This window comes from Cryptotermes secundus, unplaced genomic scaffold, assembly GCF_002891405.2.
Source record: "Cryptotermes secundus unplaced genomic scaffold, Csec_1.0 scaffold2817, whole genome shotgun sequence".
Classification (NCBI taxonomy): Eukaryota; Metazoa; Arthropoda; class Insecta; order Blattodea; family Kalotermitidae; genus Cryptotermes; species Cryptotermes secundus.
Window position 1 is genome coordinate 38,472 of NW_019729982.1, and position 6,751 is coordinate 45,222.

General features: G+C 38.4%; 1 non-coding gene across 1 annotated transcript; it reads left to right on the top strand.

Moving 5' to 3' along the window:
* The first annotated feature begins 6,196 nt into the window (after positions 1-6,196).
* On the top strand, positions 6,197-6,268 carry Trnam-cau. Its single transcript has one exon. It is a non-coding gene; the product is annotated as a tRNA-Met (tRNA).
* The last annotated feature ends 483 nt before the right edge of the window (positions 6,269-6,751 follow it).

Sequence of the window (6,751 nt, forward strand, 5' to 3'; positions counted from 1 at the left end):
AACTATAATTTTGCCAGTGGTTCTGTATGTGTGTGAAACTTGGTCTCTGACATTAAAGGAGGACATAGACTGAGGGTATTTGAGAACAGGGTGTTGAGGAGAATATTTGGACCTAGTGGCAGGAGGTTGGAGAAAACTGCATAATGAGTAAAAAAAAGTAAAGCTATCCCCGTACCAGACCGTGAAGGCCCATAGGGTTGTGAGACATTGAGTGTCCCACACTGTCTAGATAATCTGCTCAAAGATGGCGGTAAGGTTGTCAGCCCTACGCGCCGGGCGCGCTTTACTCTCCAGGAAAATTATTTAATTAATTCATGGTACTCATTTCTATTAGAGGCTGAGTAAATCCCAGGGCATAGTGCGGCTGGAAGGATTAGGTCAACTGAAAAAATCCAATGACCTCATCGGGACTTGAACCCTCCACCTTCCAGCTTGTAGCATAACTCCTCAACCACTATGCTACCGGGTATCCCCTGCATAATGAGGAGCTTCAAATTCGTACTTTTCTCCAAGTATAATTAGAATGATCAAGTGAAGGAAGATGAGGTGGGCAGGGCATGGAGCATGAATGGGGCAGAAGAAGAATGCATATAGGATATTGGTGGGAAAGCTAGAAAGAAAGAGATCACTGGGAAGACCAAGGTGTATGTGGGTGAATAATATTAAACTGGAACTTAGAGATATAGAATGGGATGATATGGTTTGCATTGATCTGACTCTGGATAGGGACCAGTAGAGGGCTCTTGTGAATACGGTAATGAACCTTCCGGTTCCATAAAATACTGGGAGTAGCTGCAAATTTGGCTTCTCCTCAAGAAAGGCTCAGCTCCAGACGTAAGTAAGTTCTTGGGGAGGTATAATTTCTCTTTTTTTTTGTGGGATCGGAAAGTAAGAAAAGTTGCTTGGAGATAATTGTAAATTTTCAAGACTTGCAAAACTCAGGAGGATACTGATAAGCAAATTTTCTGTTATAAAGTGGATCATACGATGATAAATAATTCTCTTGCACTCTTTGATGCTTAGAAAATTCTTTAATCGCAAATGGTGTAAATGCGCTCTCTCTTGTGAATTTAAACGGTTTTAATAATATGACATAACGTGAGAATATCTGTTCGTTTGGCCGGCTGAGATGACATATCCAGAGAAAGATATTCTGTTTCTAATTACAAAGGTTCAGTGTAGTAATCAAATGAAACAACGTAGATATTTCAGTACTGATTTAGTTTATTTAGTTCTAAACACTAAATATTTTCTTTTCCTCTTTGTACATGTCGACTGATATTTCTTTTAAAGCTTTATTCATTATTTAGTGCTTGCGTCTATTTGAACTGCAGCTGTCGTCAAGTACTTTCATACATGACAAGACGTCTGTAAATAAGACACGTGACAAGGGAGTACTCATTGCCCTATCCTGCAGAATTCGCTCCTATAAACGCAGATATGATTTAGAATCATGTGATATATGTGCATGGGTCGAAATGCCTACTTAAGACTGTCTTAACTTTCTCATTGGAAATCGCTCTTCAGAAATAATCTCGGTACCCATTATTTTCGAATAATAATGTTTGGGGATTTTAACGGTCCTGTCTTCAACTGGAAGAGTTGTCTGCCTCTTCCAAATTCCCGTTATTACTCTAAACTTAAGGGAGATGCAATTTACATCTCCAAGTGTTCTCTAACCTTAACTAGTGCATTGACACTGTCGGTAGCAGCAATCTACTTCATTTTATTTTTCCATACTTAAGAAACATAGGTATTACTCCTGTCGACCCTGGGCTTATAAAGCCTGACAAGAATCATCCCCTTTGCCACTTGTATTATAATTATACATATTTGTACCGTGAATTATGGTCTGGCCCTGTGTGTATGGCACCACATCTGTCGGCTCAGCTGTCGCCTCCTTCACTGTTGCCGTTCAAGATGCCATGAAAAATGCAATTCCCCTTGGCATCATAAGCACTAAGTCGAAATTCTCACACTGGTATTCAAGTTCCTTAGAAAAGAATTATTTACAGACGTTTCAAAAATATAAATCCGACTCCCTTTACCGGATATTTTATCTTTCTGTAGTAAGCTACTTAAGGATACTATTAGATGGTTGAAATCTGTGGATGAAAGTATAATGTCGCAACCTAAGCATTTCTGGAAATATATCGCCTCTTTATGAAAAAGAATTCTAATATCATTCAGCTTGAGGTTGATCGTAATTATTTAATCAAACCTAATGATTTTGCTGATGAATTTTCAAAGCATTTTCAATCAGTATACGACAATCTTTGTCCCACTGTCTTCCCATCTTTTTGTCATGTTCCGAATTCTTAACTTTAGCGTCGTTTCTGATTCGGATGTTATCGGAACAACTAAGTGCTTGAGACCATCTAAATCTGTTGGAGTCGGCGGCATATCTATATTCATACCTATATTCCTGATGCTTGTTGAATTAAGTGATGCTGCATGTAATTTGTACTATATTCTCTCTGAGCTTGTTCAAAAAATGATTTTTCCATAGAATTGGCATACTTTAATTTCTGTTTCTGTTGTTTCCACCGTCTGATGTTTGCCCTAGAGACACCATATCTTCTTATTTTTTAACAGCTATTTATTTGCTCACCCTAAACTTAAATTAATATCATAACTGCACCTGACACTTCAAACAAGTTACCAGTGCTTCTTTTCTTTAAATTTTCTGCCATTTTCATAGTGAGGGACAATTGAGCTTCCACAGAATCTTGTGATATATATATACGTATTAGTGAATTACTGCTTTAATTTTTTGAAGTCCAAAGGCACTTCTGGCAAACTTGCGGCTTTTCACCTTGAAATATATCGGTCTTTATTACTTTCTATTCTCACAGCGCAATATGACATGAATCTGCATATTTCTAGGCAATGGCTCGGTAAGCATGTTCCTGTGGCAATGAAAATGCATGCAACAATAAAGGCACTGTTAGAAATAGCGTTTTCTGCTCAGTCTGTGCTGAGGGGAGACGAGGTTTAGAGCTTAGTGGGTTGAGAGTCACCTGGTGGTGAGAAGACTAGGAGGCTGGTGTGAAATGGCCACAAGTTATATGCAAGAGCTGTCAGTTGAAAGTCCATCTGTGAAGAGAAAACCTTACGTGTGATATTTGGAGTGTGTAATTCAGTGAGACTGCTATAGTTCCTGTGTTAAAATTGCCAGGAAATGGCTAGTGTAGGATGTAACAGACTGAGGATGCTAGTCTGTGTGTGACACTGATCTGTAAAGTGCAGCCACAACTTGTGAGTGTATAAGTGGTCAATGACTCCAATAACCAACCCAAAGCCCCATCAGTAGTCACCCTAATACATGACAATACATACACAACATATCCCAGAATTCACAAGTATGCATAATTTCATTACTCTTGAAATACTGGGGAGGCAGAAAAAACTCAGCTCCCATTTAGGTAAATATAACACATATCCTTTTGGCACTGAACACTAATATGCAGAACGAAAGCAGTTATCAGAAAATTCAAGACATGTATGCACCTAGAATGTCTGGTTAAAATGGAGCATAAGTTACATGAGTAAATATGGTAAATAACACCCATATTATCATACTGTGAGTTCATTCACCATTGCGCTACATATGATATGAGGTTTAAAAGACGATAAAAATTTAGATTGCATCATTCTGGGTTATGACACTGTGCAGTCTCATAGGTGGTTACCAACATTTGAAAGGAAAGTTGCAGCCTCCACATTCTGGGCAAATTGTACCTTGAAACAGTGATATCATAACAGTGATATGCAGAGTGTCATAACCCAGATGACAATAAACTAAACCATTGGAATGGGTAAAATATATATGTGGATATCATGTCAAGCAATAGAGTTATTTATTGAATTTCTGAACATCATGATTACACAAACTTCTTCTCCCCTCTGAACCTTGTAATACTCTTCACCACCACATTAACCATGTCCGTTTATTTGCAGATTGCCCTGGAGTTGTGAATCTCTATATTTAAATACCAATGGTAAAACAAACCTATTATTAAAGCATTTTCATTCTTGGTACATTTCCTTCTTCTTACAATTTTGATTTTTTTCAAAATTCCACGGCAGGATGAGAGAATAATTTCTAATACACAGTTTCAGGTATTATATCATGTTCTTCTGGAATAACTAAGGAAGATAATCTATTTAATGTGGCTGTATCAACTGTAGAAGTTTCTGTTTGCTGAAATATGTGGGATGATGATTATATATGGTAAACAGGAAGAGTTCTGGCCTATAGGACAACCGAGGAACACCATAAAATACCTCAGCCAAGTGTCAAAACTCACCCTTAGTGCATCCTGAATAAAAAGCAGTAACATTAGCAGTTCAGTTAACCTGTACCATAAAACTGAAAAATGGAAAGTTTCGCTTAAGTTAGCTGAAACTACAGCTGAATTTTGAAATGGGAAGCTCCCACATAAGAATGCCAGGATATTCAACATGATAAAACTGTTCTTTCCATAAGGCTGAAAGATGTTGTGTACTGCAGTTCTGAAAGTGTCAGTAGCCAAATGGAGGTACACACATGAATGCAAGACTCTTCCTCCAGAGACTCGTCAGGCATTTCATGAGGGTGTGTATGTCTTTCGAGTGTGCGTATGTCCTTCAAACAAGTTCTTCAGTTCATCTTGAAGAAGTTGGTTTCTCAATGTTCCAAGCAACATCTGTGCAGGAATGATGAATTGGTGTTGGTCAATATTGAGACGATCTTCAGTTGCATTCTAACAAAAAATAATTTTATTTCAACTTTAACTTTTATAAGTAAGTAAGATTTGAATAAGTAAGTTACAAATAAGAGTGATGAATGTAAGTGACAGATGATGTTCCACACTAATTTATCCCACTCATCCAAAGTCATGCTATTGCTTGCACCCTTGAAAGAGAAGAATGGAAATCATGTATGTATTCAGAATATCACGAATCCAAATCCTTGCCTGCAGTGAGATCTTAAAGTTTGTAACAATCGCATATTAGCATAAATATTGAGTTTTGGACATTATCCATATTCAGACTTTTATTTATAACACAAAGTGCTGGAGACCATCTATCCTGACTGAGGGTTTTGTAGTTATCTCAAATATATCCAGGCAAATGTCAGGATAGTAATTCACATTAGATCATGACCACTTCCTTCCATATCTAATCATCCTACCATTTGAAGAGCATTCATTTGGAGAAATTTGCTTCTACTGGACTATGCAGTGTCACATCCAAGATGATAGCACTTTACATGATCACTTGAGCGAGAACCTCAAGTCCAACATCCTACCATCTGAGCTACTCACAGCAGTGTTACATAAACCATAAATAAATATGGTATTACCTGAACCCTCATGGTGTATCCCCATGACTGTGTTTGTGCTTTCATGTCTTCTGTTGATATATGTGTCTGTACATCTTGGAAAGGCACTTTTCTCTTCTGATGTCTCCTGGTTGGAGGGGCAAGTTAAATATCTTGCTCAAGTACAAGTAGTGGAAGCTAATAAAACACAACAGTAATAGGCCATCATTTTGGGACAGTCAAAGAACATGATGAGTACAGTTGCTGGAATAACCTGTATTTTCATTTTACATCTAATATCATTCTTGACAATACGTGGTAATATGTAAGTTATTACAAAATACAGTAAGCTAATAAAATTATGTTGCAGCATTATGTTCAATAACTCATGAAGTGACTATGCATGCAATTATCTCCAGAACCCTAATATCAAAAGTGACTATTCCTGTCAAGCATTCTCAGCCCAAATGACTTCTTATGGGGGTTTAAGATTTAGTTTACAGAAACAATCCATAATGATTTGAGGAAGAAGTTTTAGCAGCTGCAATCAGCATCAATGACTATACTCTGCATGAAACAGTGTAAATTTCCGAAAGCTGGCAAACAAAATCTTGGATGATAACAGTGTACTACTGAAAATCTCTTCACTTGACTTTGACTCTTCTAAGATTTCTGTGTTCAGTAACACCAACCAAACACGGTGCTCGTATGGGAACGATGCTTCCAAACAGCTATGGAAGATGGGTGTGTTTGGAGTATGATCCTGGGCTGGCCACAGGTAATCCAATGTATAGGGTATGTAGAGGTCTGCAAAATAAATGTTATAATGGGTGAGTGAAAAAATAGTATGAATGGATGACTTTTATACTGTGACGTCGGCTTAGCAGACATAGCAGAGTGGCGCAGTGGAAGCGTGCTGGGCCCATAACCCAAAGGTTCGTGGATCGAAACCACGCTCTGCTACCAGGCTGTGACGTCGGCTCCTGTCCGTGATCTGTGTGCGCACTTTTCCCCTCTACTTTCTCTACTGTCCCCCACCCTCCTTCCCCTTCCGAGTCGACTTAGCGGCCTAACGAGTCGAGCTAAGGGCTCTTGGCTTTCCAACCGTTGATGGGGTAGGTTGTTCTCGTTTCGGACCACCGCTCGAGGTCATCCTCGACCGTCCAAATTAATTTCTCTACGTCGTATTCTATCTTAGAACAGCAAACTCTGCAATCATTCTGATACAGGTATTTACTTCATGTTCGTATTCTTTCTTTATTAATATTGTAACGTGTTTCGTTACAGAAGACGCCGTAGAGATGTTTAATTAGGTTTATTTAACAATCTACAACTATCGGCTACACTTAATTATCACAACGTTACGGGTTTCCACAGTTTACAAATCCTACAACAGAATCTCTTAACACTGTCTTCAAGAGTATTCAAGTATTAGTAACGCGGGAG